Source organism: Strix uralensis, chromosome 2 (genome assembly GCF_047716275.1).
Source record: "Strix uralensis isolate ZFMK-TIS-50842 chromosome 2, bStrUra1, whole genome shotgun sequence".
Lineage (NCBI taxonomy): Eukaryota > Metazoa > Chordata > Aves > Strigiformes > Strigidae > Strix > Strix uralensis.
In genome coordinates, this window is record NC_133973.1 from 4,596,637 (window position 1) to 4,614,383 (window position 17,747).

At 52.5% G+C, this 17,747-nt stretch overlaps 1 protein-coding gene across 3 annotated transcripts in view; it reads left to right on the plus strand.

The window, feature by feature from the left end:
• The first annotated feature begins 12,178 nt into the window (after positions 1-12,178).
• LOC141936220 (galactosylgalactosylxylosylprotein 3-beta-glucuronosyltransferase 1-like) overlaps positions 12,179-17,747 on the plus strand; it is a 31,244-nt gene continuing 25,675 nt past the window's right edge. For 2 of the 3 annotated variants that reach the window (XM_074853041.1, XM_074853046.1), the window contains exon 1: positions 12,179-12,383. The gene's annotated coding sequence lies outside the window, so the exon portion shown is untranslated. The remainder of the gene's footprint in view (positions 12,384-17,747) is intronic. The other variant, XM_074853044.1, reaches the window with a different exon arrangement.

The following is a 17,747-nucleotide window of genomic DNA, read 5'->3' on the forward strand; positions in this document are numbered from 1 at the left end:
TTGAGTTTAAGATCTAGAGGATGGCTGGGAAGGTAAATAGCAGTTAATACTCTGGACTTTCGTAGAGCAAACTTTGCGTTTTTTTAGAGATTTTCTAGGCAGAATCACTTGAGAAGGTGCCATGAGGGGTTAAGATACCCAGGAGGGCTGACTTATTCTTAAAGTAAAATTATTGAGAGCTTAGGAACAGTCTTATTGAGCAGGAAGACTGGGTATTTCAGCATAAGGCCCATTTGGATGAGCAAGGAACTTCTCAATGAATTAAAATGCAAAAGGAGAGCATACAGGCAGCAGAGACAAGGATAGACATCAAAGGAGGAGTATAGAACCATTTCTTGGATCCTTGGGGATGAAATAATGAAGACCAAAGCAAACAAGGCACAGAGCGAGAGAGATTAGAAACCTCAGCAAGAAATGTCCAGATGGGATTCATTTTAAAAAGTCAAGGCTAAAATATTGCTAGCACATACTCAGCAAATAGAAGATATGTGAAATGTTTCTGGTAACAGCATAGGTCCTAGGGAAAGGAAGCACCAACTAAACAGAAGGTTTTAATATAAAAAGTGCTGAAAATGGTCCTTGTTGCTTTGGGCACCTAAAAAAAGGTGGGGGAAAATCTGACTCTGGCAAGATTTTACATCAGCTGTTTACTTGTAGCACTTTTGGCAATTTCTGGAACTGGAGATCAGAGAAAAATGATGAGACCAGTCAGAGGGCTAGAAGGTCAAATTTATAGCAAGTATTACAGAAGTTAAATCTATATCTGTGGGATAATAGATGACCAAAAGCGAACACAGCTATTCATCAATATCTAAAGGGCAAGGCTGCTATGGAGGCAGGGAGACAAGGCACAAGTAGGAGCAAAAGAGGATATTTCCAACTTGGTGTCAGGAAGGTTATGTGGCCAAAGTTTCACTGGGTCATGGAAAAGTTTACTGTGGGCAGAGGCGGAAGCTCTCTACTTTATTTCCCTTGTATGGTGGCCTCGGTGCTGGGTAACACAGAGCAACCTGTGCCAGCAGTGGGTGGGAGTTTTTGGAGTCAGGATGTGAAAGGGGCAAGGAGAAAATGGTGTCAGGTCCTAAGAAGGGAACAGTGCCATTATGTTTGATTGCCCTGGGTTTCTGCCCACCATATGCTTTTCCACCTTCACCTGAACCAAAACAACAGTGATTGCTGAAAGAGATCAGGGTTTGGCTCAGAGTACAAACCTGATTTCGTGTAACACTTATTTTCTGGTCTCATTGTAACAGAGCTGACTTATCTCTACCTAGACTGACACAGCACAGCAGGAGCTACAAGCATCTCCCATGGACCCATTTCCTCTCTCCAGGCAAGAGAGTTAGGCTAAGTCACTCAGTTCCTTTGCAGTAAAGTCCCATTCAGTCAGATGAAAGGGACACAAACAGGATTTGGATTAAGAAAGTGTTGGAAAGGAGTGGAGGAAGGGCGCTGGATGTCTGGGGGAAGTGAGTCCTTCCTCACTGGCAGCCATTTGGGGAGGAAAAATCAAAGTGGGGTCACAGAGACCCCAGGAACAAAGACCTACACATCTGGGGTGAACTGAGTGCTATGTAGAGCAGTGAGAGGCTGCATCATGGTTCCCCAATCCTGCCCCCTCTTCCCACCACATACACCCCCTTCCCAAGGGGCTGCCTACTAACTTTTTGCATCCTACCTGCCTGCTCTTCCACACTGGGCCTGCAACTACAGATTTAACTCTTAACACGCACTTCAGAGAGAAGTGGCAGCTGTGGGTTACTGCAGACCACTCAACTGGAAAGCTGCCCTGTCCGTGCAGATGGCAAAAGGTAGGCGATTCTCCCATCTCCCCCAGCCAACTCACACCTTGCGGTGCCCTGACGGAGCACGGAGCTGCCAAGAGAGGCATCCCTCACTCGCCCCTGACAGCTGCCGAGCCTAGGGAGAAGAGCACTTGGTAATGATGTGTATGCTTTGCTCTGTCAACACGAAGATTTGTCCCCCTGCTACCCTCCCCAACCTCACCCTGCGGCTGGATTTCAGCCAGCGGAAGCCCTTTAGAAAATGGAAATGGATGCATCTTTCACAGTCATTAGTGTGGATTGTGCTAATGGGATGTCATGATAAATACTGACAGTTAGCTGAGGGCAGCAGCGTTCACTGAGAGACTCCAAATGAGAGGGCAGCAGATGCTACAACAAGCTCAAAGTGTGCCTGCGGAGGGGGAGGATGCAGTGGGAAGGCAAAGGCAAGCTGGCAGGCAGGCAGGCAGGCTGGTGACGAGATAACAGAGCTTGCTGCTTCAAGGTCACCAGCCTGAGAGCAGTCCTGGGTGCTAGCAATGCTGCAGACAGAGAGCAAGGGGATAAGGCCCTGCAACGGGAGGGGGATTTTGCATATTAGAAAGGCGAGGAGCTGCTGAAACCTCAGGGGGATCCCACGTTACTGCAGATGTTAACGTATGTGTGGGGAGCCCGGGAAGGGCAGGGCAGGGGGCTGCAGGGAAGGAGCGGGCACGGGCAGGATCATGGAGGTGCTACTGAGCACCTCTAGCAAGGGTAGTTTCAGGGAAGAGATGAGATGCTCATGTTCAAGGGAGAGGATTACTTGACTTGCATTATCATTTGAGCTCGCACGCACATGAAAAAATGAGCTTAGAGCTTTGGTACCCCAGGGAACTGACCAGCATAACTATAGTTAGATAATTATACCATTACATCTATGCTAATACTACTAAGGCTGATCATGAATTTTTTAACAAACCAGTGTTCCATTGGAAAATACCAACTGATTTTATCAAAGATGAAACTTTTCTCAAGGACAAGCACATTTCAACTCAAAAAAAAAAACCCCAAAAGAGACAACAGGAGTCAGAACATGCACTTATTATAGTGAAGCGTTTTCAGGACATTTCTCTCTAAGCAGGATTTCCAAGTAAATGTCCATCCATGAATCAGTCAGTCAAGGGACCTCAAACTGCAGATCCTCCACCCATAGCAGACACTGATCAGCAGGCTGCTAAGGAGCTTTTCCTGACCTCTCTGATTTATTTTCCCTCAAAAATATCAAAAGATTCTGATTTTCATTCTGGTGCAGATCAGAAAACAATTTTTGCATCCTGAAGATTGGTAAGGCAGGAAAAACTAGTTCATTCTCTGCTCTTAGTATAATTCACCCTCAGGGAAATGCTGTTCTAGAATAAAAGCATTCTCTTACTTTGGAGTAATTACTCTTATTCCAGAATAGATTATGCACATGAGGGAGTTAAAATAACATAGCTAGAGCAATAACTGTTATTCTATTGCCACGCTACTCAACTTCCCAGCATATTTAAGTCTTAACAGATACAAAAGTACATGTGTACTCTTTTTCTTATTGAGAGTATTAGCTCTCCTTAGGTCAACGTTGCATATGGATGCCCTATTGACAAAATTAGCCTTGCCTGACAAAATCAGACCTGCAAAGACACGTGAAGGATGAACGAAGGAGTTAACATGGACTTTACTTGTTGAGCAGCACTGGTGTGCGGTATTGGTGTGCATGCATGTCCACGTGTAGACACACATGTGTGCACACAAACACAGAGCCTTTGTAAATTCAGGCTTATCTCATGTCCCTGGCCTGATCCTTGGCTGATTCTGAGATGGGAAGCACAGAAATAACATGGAGGCCTTTCATCTTGGATGAGACTGAAATAAGGAGGGGATATGAGGTGTGTGTGGTGTCAGCACATTATGTTACATCCACCCATCATTTTTCTCCCAATATTTCTCACTGGAAGTAGCTCTGAAGATATCACAATAATGACTATTGGCAGGATTTGTGTGGGCGAGGTGCTGAGAGCCAAACAAGCCCAAAGTCTGAATTGCTGTTTGAGTCTCCCACACAGAGTGGCCTCTTCAGCACTGAGATGAGGTCAACAGATGGAGGAAGATGGAGAGGAAGGGAATTCCATATCAGTGCTCATGAGCTCATCCCATTTCTTTGCACAGAGAGTATTTCCACCTGTTTCAGGTTGGGTGGGACTGCCTCTTGTTCTTAAAAGCAGCCCATCAGCACGAGTATAACCCACGCAGAGTATTGTCCAGGGGTCTGAAGGCTTTCTGAGCCCTCTTATGGCACTGTTACATCACATTGACCCAGCACCACTTTGTGATGCTCTGTTTCAGGCTGGAAAGAGAGTTTCATGTTGCAAAAATTACTTAACTGGCCATGCATTACCAGCACTCAAAAGTGACAGCTTAAAGCTTGAGATGACTTTAACAAAAAGCCCAGCATGGTGGCCTTTCCATTTGCTAGTGTAGCACAATACAGCAATCAGCAAGAGTCCTTATTTCCTCTACAGACCCTTACATTTGCAGCCTGTTGTCCTGGTTTTGCCCATAGACACATACTTCACTGCTGATTCACATGAAAACAGAATGTCTTTGCATTCATCTTTTTTTTTTTTTTTTTTTTTTTTTGCCATGCCACTCAGCACAGCTGTAATCACCTTGGCCTGAACAGCGCCCAGGAGATTTCCAGAAAGCAAGTGAGGAATGTTAAACGCACTGAATCAGTAATGTTCAAGCTGTGTCCCGAGCAGAAACCTAAGCAGGACTACATTGGAGTGGTGGAGGCTGTCCATGTTGAGAGAGAGACTGCAGGCTTAGAGGAAACCACCTTGCAAAGCAAACTGCACACCAGGTACTTCTCTGCCTTGACAAATCCTGCTCTCTCCTCAGCAGATTCAGACCTCCCATGGGGGAAGGCTCTGCCCAGACTCAGCTACCCAGACTCGCAAGGCTGATGTCAGCACCTGGCATAGTCAGAGGGACCCATATGCACAAGAAGACTGGATGAACGAACATCTAAGTGCATACATCTTTCTGTGTGTCCATAACCCACAGCAGGAGGCAGATTCCGTTCTAGCAGAGGGTGATCAAAAGCTTCTGTCGCATTTGTGAGCTTGTGTTGCAGGAGGCATGCGGCTGACTCGGAGACTCCATAGGGATTCATGGCTGCCTCTCATTTAAAGACCAAAAATCACAACTAGAGCTGTTGCCCAGATCAGAACACCACCACATCAAGAGAAATTTCCCATCTGACCTCCGAGCGGAGGGCTTGCATACAGGACTTTACAGCTGCGCCTCCACCAAACTGCTGGCGTGCTCAGATTCACATCCCAGCACTAACCCAGCGAGTGGCGGGGGACCAAGCGTGGCAAAGCCCTGCTCAGCCATGAGATGTTGCCCAGACACAGAGCTGGATGTTGCGGAGGGCAGCACCACCCTGGCATTCGCCTCCTTCCCCGCCTGGATGTATGGACTCTGCCCCCATGTGTCCAGCGCCAGGAGGGGAGCCAGCCTTGGGGGCACATACAACTGACGGTGATTGTGTGTCTCCAGGACAAGCCCATACTGTGTGAGGCAGGTTCCAGCCTGTGCAGGCAGTGCTATTTGACCCTTATGCGGACCATTCATTCCCCTGGTACAAAAGAAAGTCTTGTTTAATTCGATGTTGATGAAAGACGTGGAACGGAGAGAAGCTCGGAAACAGAAGCCACTTTCTCATATAGCCGAGGAGCTGGGTGACAACTGCCCTCTGTTCTCCACCCCCAGCCTCCCTCCGCCTCCCAAAGGGAGCACACAAAGGATGTGTCATGATCTGCTTTTGGAAAAAGGAGGGCTTGACATCGCTGTCAGTAGAGCAGTTGTGGAAAGCAGGGCCCTTCGCATCCTTCTGGATGCGAGATTAATAGTGGCTGTTCGGAATGGCAGCGCAGAGAGATCTGCTGTGGCCGGGGTGTGTTGACTGGCAGCGTCTCCTCGGCGAGATCGGGGTCTCCACAACAGCACTTTCAAAAGCTACTCCTGCATCAGTCTGATGTAACAGCACAGAGGATCTGCTGCTTTCAAGAGATAGCTCACTTAAGATACAGTTTCTTATAAAAGCAGTTACTTACCTTTATGGAAAAGCCTTATTGAATTTAACAGAGATGAGACTGGCAGAATGGCATAGAAATTATTCTTAAAGCTGACATTTTAATAGAGAGTGACTTTCTTTCCTTTTTAAGCCATCCTATAGAAATCAACCATCAGGATATAACTCTCTGCTCAGCATTGAAGGATGGCTCATAAATCGATTGAAAGGTAAATACATATTTTCCCTCTGCAGAACTTTTCCAGAGAGGTGAGATGCTGAAGTGCCCTCCCCTGGGTGCACACAGAGCCCCTGCTCAAACAGCTCAACAGTTCAGGGAGACCAGAAGGGCTGGCTGCCTTCAGCTGACGGCTATGTATTTTCAAGTTTCTCACCTGCTACTGGGGCTAGAGAAAATTCAATCTGAATTTTTTCTGAATCTGAAAATTTCAATCTTGGGTTTCTTTAAACGTCTCCATCAGTACAACGCTCCTTCTCACCTCCCCACTCCCATCCTGCTCTCCCCCCTTCACGTGGGAATATTCCCTGCCACTGCGGTGAGACCAAATCTTGAAACTTTCTTTCGTGCTGCATTTCTTTAGCTGGTGGGCAGAAGTGATTTAGTTTTGTAGGATCCTGGGACAGGCTCCCTCTAGCCTTTCGTGGACAGACCCCATCCCTAGGGTGCAAGGTACACGCGGAGGCAGGCAATTGCATAACCCACGCAGAAGCCTCTGGCATACACGCAGCGACCCTTACACACGCTGCATAACTGTAAGCCGATTCCCAGGGGTTTTTTTGCAAGCTCGGCGCCCCTCCGCAGTCATGGTGCCTCACGGACGGCTAGGAAAGGAGGCAGAGAGCCCTGGGAGCGCTGAGCCGAAGCCTTGTCGGAGGCTGTGAGCCCAGACCTCGCAGCGGCTCCTTGCTGCACCTTTGGAGTTGCGCCGTTGAAGGAGCCGCCTCCCAATTGAAGAATAACAGATGCATTTACCACACATCAATCTGTCTCTGTCTGGGTCCTTACACGGCCCCCATCATCATCCTATTCAAGTGCCTGCAAAGTATTTAAAAATAGCAATAACACTAACAATCTCTCTTTCTTCCCTCCTCAGCCTGTAGCAGAAATAGCTTGATTAGTGTACAGTACTGGTGCTTCAAGGGAGAGAGAAATGAAACTGCAGAGCTTGCAGAGCGGCTTTTCAGCTTTCTTCAGGCAGCAACTGCTGGCTGCTTCGCTGAAGCACAGGCTCTTCAAAGGATGGCAGGTTTTAGATCAAGGACTGCTTGTTCTGTCACACATCTTCCGAGGCAGATTTACAATGAGGAGAGAGGCACTGCCGCAGCTTTGGACCCTGGGAGAGATGCACCTGACCCCCCTCCCCACCTCCTGCCGGCACTCCTTCACCACGTCCGGAAGGCTGGGAAGGAAAGGACTTGGGAAGGGGGGGTCTGTCCTGGCAACAGAGGAGTGGCTAGGCAGAAGATAGCTCAGCAAGCTCTCTGAACATACAGCCAGGCTGTAGCCTGACCAGGACCTTGGCAGGCAAGACCACCGGCATCTCATTGCATCCCTCAGATATGGATTTCAGGGGTGACTTTGAGGGAACTACTTGTCTTCTCCAGGGCTCATCCTCACTCTCCAGAGAAAGGGGGTGCCACGTCCTCAGCTCACAGGGAAGGTTTTGCTCACCTTAGTGCAGGTGGTGTTTTGAGATTTGCATTTACAGAGGCAGTGTGATGCCACCCCCCCAGCAACGCTTCACAGGCCGCGGCACCTGCGGGCATGACTCTGGACTGACCTTTTCAGTAGGTTTCCCTCCTGCCTCTACATCCCCTCTCTGCCTTCCTCCAGGGCCGCTGGCAGCTCTTCCTCACCTTTTGTTTGTGAAATACACCACGCCAGCCAGGAACCAGCAATGGCCCTGTTCGCTTCTCCCCTACCTTGAATGCAATGAAGAGGCAAGTTAGCACAGCTGCTGACAGACGGGTACCCACAGCACGGCATCACGCACCTGCCACGGCAGAGGACACCATCAAGGTCCCTGCTGCCCTGTAGCCAAATCCCTTGCCAAAAGGGAGGGTGGGAAGCATGATCAACTCACTCCCCAAGTCCTGTAAGGTGCCTCAGACACTGACAGTGCCATGCATCGCTTGTAGGAGCAGCAGCAGGAGCGGCGAGCCAGGAGAGCGAGGAGCAGCTGCAGCCACACAGCCCAGATGGAGTAAGACCTCGGGAAGCTCACAGCGCTGAGGCACAGCTTACTCCTTTGCAGCACGAGTCAGTGAACATTTTCCACAGTGTTTCCTCTCCTATGACTTACTGCTGCAAGACTCAGGGATGTGGTCGTGTGGGCCTGCCTCAGGGCTGACACGGCATCAGGCCCCTTAGGGCATGGCAGTGAAAAAGCAAATTGCAAGAATAAATTGTGTACAGATTGCAACAGTAAGCTACCCTCTCCAACAGCATCTCTTCCAGGGTCTCGAATCACTTACCACTTGGGAAGTAGCTTAGCTTTGTGGTGACCTCAGGATAGAGATTTCATGGAGCTTTACACTATATGTTGTACTTTCAGTGGAGGAAGTGCGGGCAGAGAGAGGGCAGATGGCCTTGGAAGGCACAGTGTGCCGGGGGAGAGCTGCCACCCGGAGCACTGGAGTGCGGATTGCTGTATTTGCCTGGGCTGGACACAGCCATGGCGGCGGTGGAAAGAGGAAGCTCTTACCAGCGCAGCAAATCCCCTTCCATGTGGCTGGGAATACAGACTGCCCCAGGCAGTGCTTTCAGGAGGGATAAGAAAGTGTATGGCACACGGGACACCCCGCTGTCCCCTCCAATAAATCTACTCTGGCCACTCTAGCCAAGAGAAACGACTGTGCACAGACCCACCTTCCCCAGACCCGAGTCTCAGTTCAGAATCGCGCAGCTTTTGGCAGGAGCCAGCTCTGACCAGGTGAGGGGAGCATATTCCTGCAGCGCTGACCCTCAGCCCCTGCAGTTCAACCATGGGATGCGCTGACTAAACTGTGGCTCTGTGTGTAGCAGTGGAACGGTCAAAGGTTGTGGACATAAAAACAGAAAGCCTGGAGCATGAGTAAGCAAAGCCTGAATGGTTTGGGCTTCCAGAGTTGCCAGCAGCCTTGGATCTGATCTATTCCTCCTCCTTATATTCTCCACAAGTCCTTTCCCCAGCCACAGAAGGAGGTTAAAGTCTCTGTCCTGTCCTGGGAGGATGCTGAGAAGACTCAATGCCTTGCATGGGTAGGCAATCAAATCCTTTGGTGCAGGTTTACTTAAAATCAAGGTGCCGCAGAGCCGGAGCACCCCAGCTAGATAATTCTTGGAACAGGGTAATGCTTCTGCCCGTAGTGCAGGAGGAATTCAAGCTTCTGCTGAGCCATCTGTGGGGAAGCATCTTACCATTTCCTGACACCCACACGCTGGCTTTCAGCCCTGAGCACACAGGGTTCTTCTGGGCTGACCGTACAACCTGGGGACTTTATGCCTCCAACACCGAGGATGGCTGGGTGGATGGATGGATGGATGGATGGACAGATGGACGGACGGACGGATGGGTGGACGGATGGATGGATGGATGGATGGATGGATGGACGGATGGATGGACGGATGGATGGATTGGTGGCTTCCTCCCAGTGAGGGCAGCCTGGGATGCCAGGGCAGGATAGTCCCAGCCCTTGACACACTTGGTGGAGGAGAGCGGCAATTCGTACCCCACTCTGGCCGAGGAAGAGGCACATGAGGACGCAGCCAGCGGGTCTGCACAGCCCTGAGCATGGCAGCGGTGAGCATGGCAGTAGGTCCTGCTGGGAGCTGACGTCTGGCTGGGAGCGTCCCTTTGTCAAGGGGAGGAGCAGGTGAGCCAAGGCATGGGCACGCGCACGCCTGCTGCTTTGCCCGTGTTGGGTTTGCCTCCATGTTGCACTTTGTAAATGTCATTTGGGCTGTAAAATGTCACTTGATGTCTCTCTTTCCGAGGTGTTTTCAGCAACATCTCCTCCAGAAACGTGGCCAAGACCTGCCAGCTAACCTGAGAAGACAGACTTCTCTTGTTCTTCTCCAAGAGCGCTTTCCAGTCAAGGATCTCAAAGCATTTTGCCCTGCTTAGTGCATCCCACAGCAGGAGCTTTGTTACCTGAAGCCAAACTTGATTAACGAGTCCCCAGCTGAGCCGGGGACTGTGCTACCTTCTGTGTCTCATGGTTCACTGAAAGCTGTGGCAACTTCTTCAGGAGAAACTCCTGGGATGTGGCAGCCTCAAACCCTCAGGAAGGTAAGTGGGGGACAGATGTGTGGTGCCCTGCCCAATGTGAGGAGAAGGCTGGAAAGAAGTTTCTTAGAGCAGGGTCGAGGTGTGACAGCCCTCAATTCTCCTGCCCTCTGTGGATTCAGCCCCAGTTGAGGGGCTGAAGAGTTGCTTCACTCCCCCCCACGCCTTCAAGCAGCACGGTGGTGAGTTTGTGGCCGGGAGACACAGCTCGTAAGGGAGGCAGGCAGGGAAAAACTGAAGTGGGCCTGTCTTTGCTCCCACGTAACCTGCTCCCAGGCAGAGGCTGATGGCCAAAGCGTTGGCTGTGGCTGCTTGTGTGGCCAAAGCAAGAAATCACCCAGCCACCACTGCCCTGGGAAGTGGTTGCACTAATGCTCCTTGCCTACCCGAGAGCTGGAAGGGAAACTGAGGCACACAGCAGCAATGCAAGCCATCAACCAGCAAGTGGGGAGACCAATGCCCAGAAGCCCTGTGGCCCATGGCCCTCACAGTCTGTAGCAATGGAAGTATTAGGAAGCATTTCTTTGCAGAAGGGGTTGTTGGATGTTGGAATGGGCTTCCCAGGGCAGGGGTGGAGTCCCCATCCCTGGAGGGGTTGAAGAGTTGGGTTGACCCAGCGCTGAGGGATCTGGTGGAGTTGAGAACGGTCAGTGTGAGGTTAACGGTTGGACTGGATGATCTTCAAGGGCTTTTCCAACCTTGATGATTCTGGGATGGGATGGGATGGGATGGGATGGGATGGGATGGGATGGGATGGGATGGGATGGGATGGGAAAGAGATGAGCTTCTGCAATACCTAGCTATGAAGGAAGGCACACAGGGCATGGCATGATGGACTTGGGAGAGGGTCACACCAGCTTCTACTCTGCCCGAGCTGGAGGATATCTGACAAGCCAGAACTCCCATCTCCACAGCTGAAAAACAGTGCGAATTGTACATCCTCCCATTTCCCTGCCACGCTCCCAGCACGTGCCAGGGCCGCAGGGCCCTCTCCCTGTGCAGGCCTGATGGCCACCCGCACGCCACCACACACCCGTACCAGCTGGAGTTGGCACCAAGGGGCCGCACGTGGCTCTGTGGGCGCCGAGCCACGTGGTGAGCTGGGAAGGAGGCCTGGACCCAGCGTGACAAAGCTGGTGAAGGGTCTGGAGCACATGTCATATGAGGAGCAGCGAGGGAACTGGGGGGGTTTAGTCTGGAGAAGAGGAGGCTGAGGGGAGACCTCATCACCCTCTACAACTCCCTGAAAGGAGGGTGCAGAGAGGGGGGATGAGTCTCTTGAGCCAAGGAACAAGCGCCAGGACAAGAGCGAATGGCCTCAAGCTGCGCCAGGGCAGGGTCAGACTGGCTCTTAGGAAGGATTTCTTTGCAGAAGGGGTTGTTGGGCGTTGGAATGGGCTGCCCAGGGCAGGGGGGGAGTCCCCATCCCTGGAGGGGTTGAAGAGTCGGGTTGACCCAGCGCTGAGGGATCTGGTGGAGTTGAGAATGGTCAGTGTGAGGTTAATGGTTGGACTGGAGGAGCTTCAAGGTCTTTTCCAACCGAGATGATTCTGAGATTCTGGGATGGCGGGTGGCTCCTCCTTGGAGCAACCTCGGTGGGGAGCGGGAAATCACCCCAGCACCCGGCCGGCAGCAAAACGAGCCCCCCGGGACGGACAAAAAAAAAAAAAAAATTAAAACCCACCCCCTCGCCTTCAGCGGAGAGAGCACCGGGAGGGCCCGGGGAAGGGAAACCGCCCCCTTCGAGTCCAAGGGCCCCGCTCCCGGCCCCGCGTTGGTCGGCGGGGGCAGCGCCGGGCCCCGCTCGCCTCCTCCCCCCTCCCGGCCCGGGTGGCCGCCCCTTCCCCCCTTCCCCCTTCGCCGGCTCCGCACTCGCCCCTTCCCCGTTTAAGGTGGCCCCGCGGGATGCGCGGCGCGCAGGAGCCGGCTGCGGGCGGCCCTCGGCGCTCCCCCCACCCCCGGCACGGGGTGGCCTTAAATCGGCTCCGCGCCGCGCGTAGCCGCAGCGCGGGCGCCGTCTGAAGGCGGGCGCTGCCATCCGCCGGCAGCGCCGACGGGCCGGTCCCGGTCCCGGTCCCGGTCCCGGTGCGGCAGGGAGCGGGGACCCGCCTCCGCCCGGCGGCGGGCGATGCTTCCCCGGCAGCCCCCGGCGCGGAGCCGCTCCGCGCCCGGCGCCCCGGCATCTCCGCCGTGACCGGCGCATCTCGCCAGGTAAGCGGGAGCCCCCCCCCCCCCCCCATCCCCTCCCGCGCTCGAGCACTGGGGTTTTTTGGGGAGAGCTGGGCATGCAGGGGTGACCTTGCGGTCGCCCGGATGCCCAGCACTTGGCGTGGAAGGGGCACCCCTGGCCAGCGACCGGCACCCCAAACTTCAGCCGTGCTCAGCGCCCGAACCGGCGCCGCGCTTCACGGGGAGCCCCTGTCCTTGCACACACCCCTCCACACCCCCCCATCCCACCCGGGCACCTTCCAGAGGAGCAGCATCCCACTCCCAGAGTGGAATTTTCCAGCTGTGGGGAGATGCCCCCAGTCCTGGTGGCTGGTCCACCCGTGGCTGCAGCAACCGCCGGGGGCTCCGACCAGGTTACCCAAACGCGGGTCCCGGGCACGCCGCTGCCCCCCGAGAGGTTTTACTGCATCTTTTCGTGACAGATACCAGGGAAGGCGAAGTAGAGAGGGGCGACAGGGTTTGTGTGCAGGCACACGGAGCCCCGGTGGGAACAGATCCCGAGTGGGCATCCCCGTGAGGAGCTCTGGAGGGGCGGACTGGGAGAGGGCAAGAGCAGGCGGGCTGGGGAAGGTCTCTGCCCTTTTCCCCCCTGCCTGGCACAGGGGTGTCTGCCGAGGGATGCACTTGCTGGTTCTCCAGAGCAGAGTTTGGGGTGGATGTTCCTAGGTGAGTTGGAAAGTACTTTTTTTTTTTTTTTTTTTTTTTGCCCTCCTGCTTCTGCCACTCACCCATCCAGCCCAGGGACAGGAGAGGAGGGGTGGGCTCATCAGCTACTGCAGGCGAGGGAGAAACCCCCAGGTGCTGCAAATCTGGAGAGAAGCAGCCGGTTCCTCAGCAACTCCTTAGGCAAACCTGTCAGGGGGCAATTTCTGTGCGCGCTTGGGAGAAGGGGTCTTCGGATCAGTGGGGCAGCACCAAGCATCTCTGTAGCAGAGCAGTAATGACGAGCAATAAATACTCATCCAGCAACTTGAAGCCTGCCCAGCTCAGCGAGCAAGTGGGGGAGTGTGAACCAAGCAGCCTCTGCAGGTGCTTTCAGCTCCTTTCCTGGACCCAGAGGAGGCCTCCTTGTGCAAAGCACGTATGCGGAGAGCCTAGCAGGGTACAGCAGCTTCACACACGAGCCTGATCACCCGCCTCTGCTCGGGCTTAAACCTCGTCTGGTGCAAAAAAGGAAAAACGGACAGTGAGGTTCATGCCTTGCCCCCCTGGACCACCAAGCGGCCGGGTGTCCCTCCAGGAGAGCCTCAGGCAGGGCTAGGAACCGGGGCCGTACAGCGAGGTGGGAGGACAGGATCCTCACAGGAGGCCATCGTTACTCCGAAGTGAGATACCTTGGTAGGAGGTTCTGGGGAGATCAGTCTCAGGTAACCGGATTACAGGGTGTCAGGGGGGGCACTGGCAGAGCCGTGTGTGTGACAGCCGGTGTCATGTCTGTTTGCAGCCGTGCACACCGCCAGTCCCCTTCCCCTTCTCTCCGTGCCTTGAAGCAGGACGTGAGGGCCGGGATCGCTTTTGGTCGGTGCTTGCTCCACGGTTTCCTGGAAGCTATTTGTTAGCGGGCACGCCTGGGACACAGACCGAACGTGAGCACCGGTGGCCGAGCGCAGGCTGTGCTGGCCGGGTGTGAGGCCAGGAGCCCGATGGCTGTGATTCCTCCCCTCCCTCCCTCCCTCCCTCCCTCCAGGGAACGACTTCAGTATCACTTTCAGGGCACTTCAGACTTCACTGAATTAAGGCTCCGCGGGGCAGTTAATGTACAGAGGTAGATGCGTGTAGTATCGGGTATTTCAGGAATCAGATGAGGTCAAATTAAAGCTCTTGGCTTCTTTGACATTTTCAGTGTAGTACTACTACTAATAAGTACAATAATTGATAAACCATTTAGGCAACCTTGCAGTCCCAAAGCAATTCAACCAGCTGACACAGAGCACGGCTGAGATGCAGCCACTTTCACAGCGAAGGGCCTCAGCCTGACTTGCAAGACCCTTAGCAGCCACGGGATAGAAAGTGAAGCCGTTGGGCTGAGCACACTTGCTCCCATGGCAAGGATTGTTAATGAACGAAGATCCTGCACCTCTGGGCTTTGTTACGGTGTCATTTGGGAAGACTGTTGCCTAGGGAGCTGTACAGAGCTATAGAGCAGCTTAAATGTATGCAGGAGGGAATATACTTCCACAGTGTACAGCCCTTAAAATTCGCGTTCTTTCCATGGTTTGGGAATGTCTTTGTGATTAGTGCTTGTGTCCTGTAATGGCATCTTCCCTGCAGAGTGTCCGAGGCGGTACTGGATGGCTCAAGGCTGTGTCTCCTGTGCCCCCCAGCAGCCTTTCTCCTTGCCTGTGAAGCATCAGTAGAGGTGCTTTCTGGCAGGGAACTTCCCTCTGCTTCAGTGGCAGGCCAGGAGATGTGCTTAGGGTCTGAGAGCAAAGTTGTACCTAGCAGGCAGCTTGCTGGCAGGAGCCTGGAGTGGATTCATAGCCCTGGATGTCTTTCCTCCCCTCTTCACCACGGTAATCACCTGCCAGCAGCACTGCCCTGCACACCCCCCTCTTCCTCAGTGCTGCCACAGCTCTGGCCCCCGCTGCCCGTCTCCCTCGGGGTGCTGGTGCTGCAGGCACAGTCACCAGCTTCCCACCGATGCCTCGGGAGCCGATGTTGCTGTCCCAGCTGTGAGGAGCCACCCTGGAGCTTCTTCCAAGGCCTCTTCTTCCTCCTCTTCAGCACTCTCAGTTGTCTTTCCTATTCCCAATATTTGGGAGCAATAAAGAGATCTCTTGATGTATGCTGCAAGCCTTCATATGTATGCCTACGAGGGATCAGATACTTGATAGGCTCCAAAGATGCCCTTTACTGAGCATGCAAAATTGCTCTGGGAAAGCTCTGCAATTATTCTGCAGGTTGTACACAGGAAAGATGATATCTGTCCCCTTCCTCCTTGTATTAATTGTTCCTAAGAAAAGAAGCCCAAAAAGGTGGTAGTAAGCCAGACTGGAAGCCGGGTCCCACACACCTGCAGGGCCCTGGAGAAGTCTAGAATCACTCTGCCCTTTTTGCTCCTGGCCTTTCTGTCTAATAAGAAGCATTACGCTCATGTGTGCCGCTTCCCATCCCGAGATCTCAAAGTACTCCGCATACGTGATTAAGAGCACTCCCTGCCCACATACAGAGCTGTTTGTCAGGATGACTACCCCTGCTTTACAAGGGAGACACTGCAGCTGATAGCGTCAGAGCTGAGACAGCCCCGGATCGTCTGTCTCCCAGGAAAGGCCCCGGCATCTCTGAGAAGCACTTGCTGGGAAGCAGCTCAGCCTTAACAGGACTACGATTTAAAACCTACTAGTACCATACGAGACTAATAAATACAGAGTGCAGACCTGTGGCTATCAGCACCCTCCTCTCGGGCACAGGCACAACTGCCTGAAGCCCGCTCTTCGAAGGGGACACTGGTCAGACCCCACTGATTCCTCCAGGCTGGGGTCTGTCTCCAAACTGCACCCGACCCGTGTTCAACACAGTTCTAAAAACTTGGTCCTTTATCCTTTCATGCTCTAAGCTGTGCAGCTCATAATTAATAACTTGAAGTCTCTTCTAGCTCACTCTCATGTGACATTAGTGCTCCCGAAGGTCTTTCCATAAGAGCTCGGATTTATCTACTTTGCCAGCGTTCCCAAGTGTTCAGTCAACTGCCTTGCTGGCTTCCTCTGCCACGCAGTGCGGGGGGCTGTCTGAAATCCTTCTCCCTGAGATAAAAACATTGCACTCCACATATCCCTCAAATTTATAAAATGTGAGCTAAGTTTCCTCAGGAGAAACGGCTTCCCAGGGCTGTGACACAGAACTGGGATCCACGGCTCCAGCACAGGGACCTTTAGATTTTGGTTGCTGTTTGTGTCCCCGCCCTCCAGGTCATCCCACTAATGCCTGGTGCACATAGAGTTTTGTTAAGATGGGGCTAGTTAGCTCAGGGAGACAAATGAGGAGGAACATCAGGGTGAAAAACAAAGCTATCAACAACATAGAAGAGGAGAATGAATGCTTCTCTACGTGGCTTTTGTTAGTAGAGGAACTGGATTGCATTCAGGAAAATGTAAAAGGTAGCAATTTGATGATAAAAGTATTTCCCCATGCTATGCACAGTGACATATAGAACTCACTGCTACAAGATGCTGCTGATGCTGAGTGTAGGATTCAGGAAAAGAGGAGACATTTTGATGGATAGTGGATCATTCATCACTGGACAGGACAGTCCATTTGAAATAGATCTAAATCTTCAGGCTTCAACCTCTCCCAATGTTTAGTATAGGATTTCTTGTACCTCCCGAAACCCACAACATTGATCAACGTACGAGACAAAGGACAAAAGGGGACAGACGTGTTCGAGTGAAGATCACTAGGGCATATTTTAATTTCCATGCAGAAGCAAAAAATATGTGTTTTCCAGCCTGTGTGCTGACACTCAGTGCTCAGAGGTTTGGTTTTTGTCAGCTGGAGCGGGTTCAGGTTAAGTTCTGATGAGATTTGAGCTGGTCTAGTGGTGCTTACGCTGCTGCTTCCCCTGCCTGTGCTGATTTTAATAGACTGCCAGCATCCTGGCAACTTTGTGTGGTGCTGGTTTATGAATAATGCTGCATTACAAAAGAAAATGGTATTATCCTGTCCTTTGGATGTTACCCCTTGGCAATGGTTGCAAGGGCATTTATTCCCATTACAGCGAGCCTCTAGCCAAGCAAAGTGCTGGGATTACTTGGAGCTGAACAGGGTTAGCAGTCAGACAATCTCAGCTCTGGATAAAAGATTTTAGAGCAGCAATGTTGTCTCGTTCTGTAAGTTCACAGTGGGTTTGTGTGTGGGAGTACAGGGCACATGGGAACTGCGTTTTGCTAGCAAAGCAGGATTGCTCCTCGGCAGTCCTTGTGTGGGAGACCTTGGAGGAAAACCCAAGGACCAGGCATGCAGCAGTAGCTTGCAGACCCTGCTTCCTCTGAGGTGATGCTCCCCTTGCGGCGGCGTTGCAGGGCAGCCTGCCCCCTAGAGATATTGTCTTTAGGGGATAGAGATGAGGTTTTAGCAAGGTCCCCTGTGTCCAACAAAAATCTCCCGGTACCTTGTGCTAGAAGCAGCACAGTTGATCCCTGCCTGGAAGGAGTAGAGGTTGCTGGCTCCTCTCCCCCTTCATGCCCCAGTCATTAAAGTAGGATAGTTAATATTCGTCTCGCCCTGAGCCATCCTCATTCTGAAAGTGTGCTAAAAGACAGCTGTAAGGGGATGTTTCTCCTATGACTGGCAGATTTAATTTATTGTTATGGTTTTGTCCATAGCTATGGGTCAGGCTGGGCTCTGTGA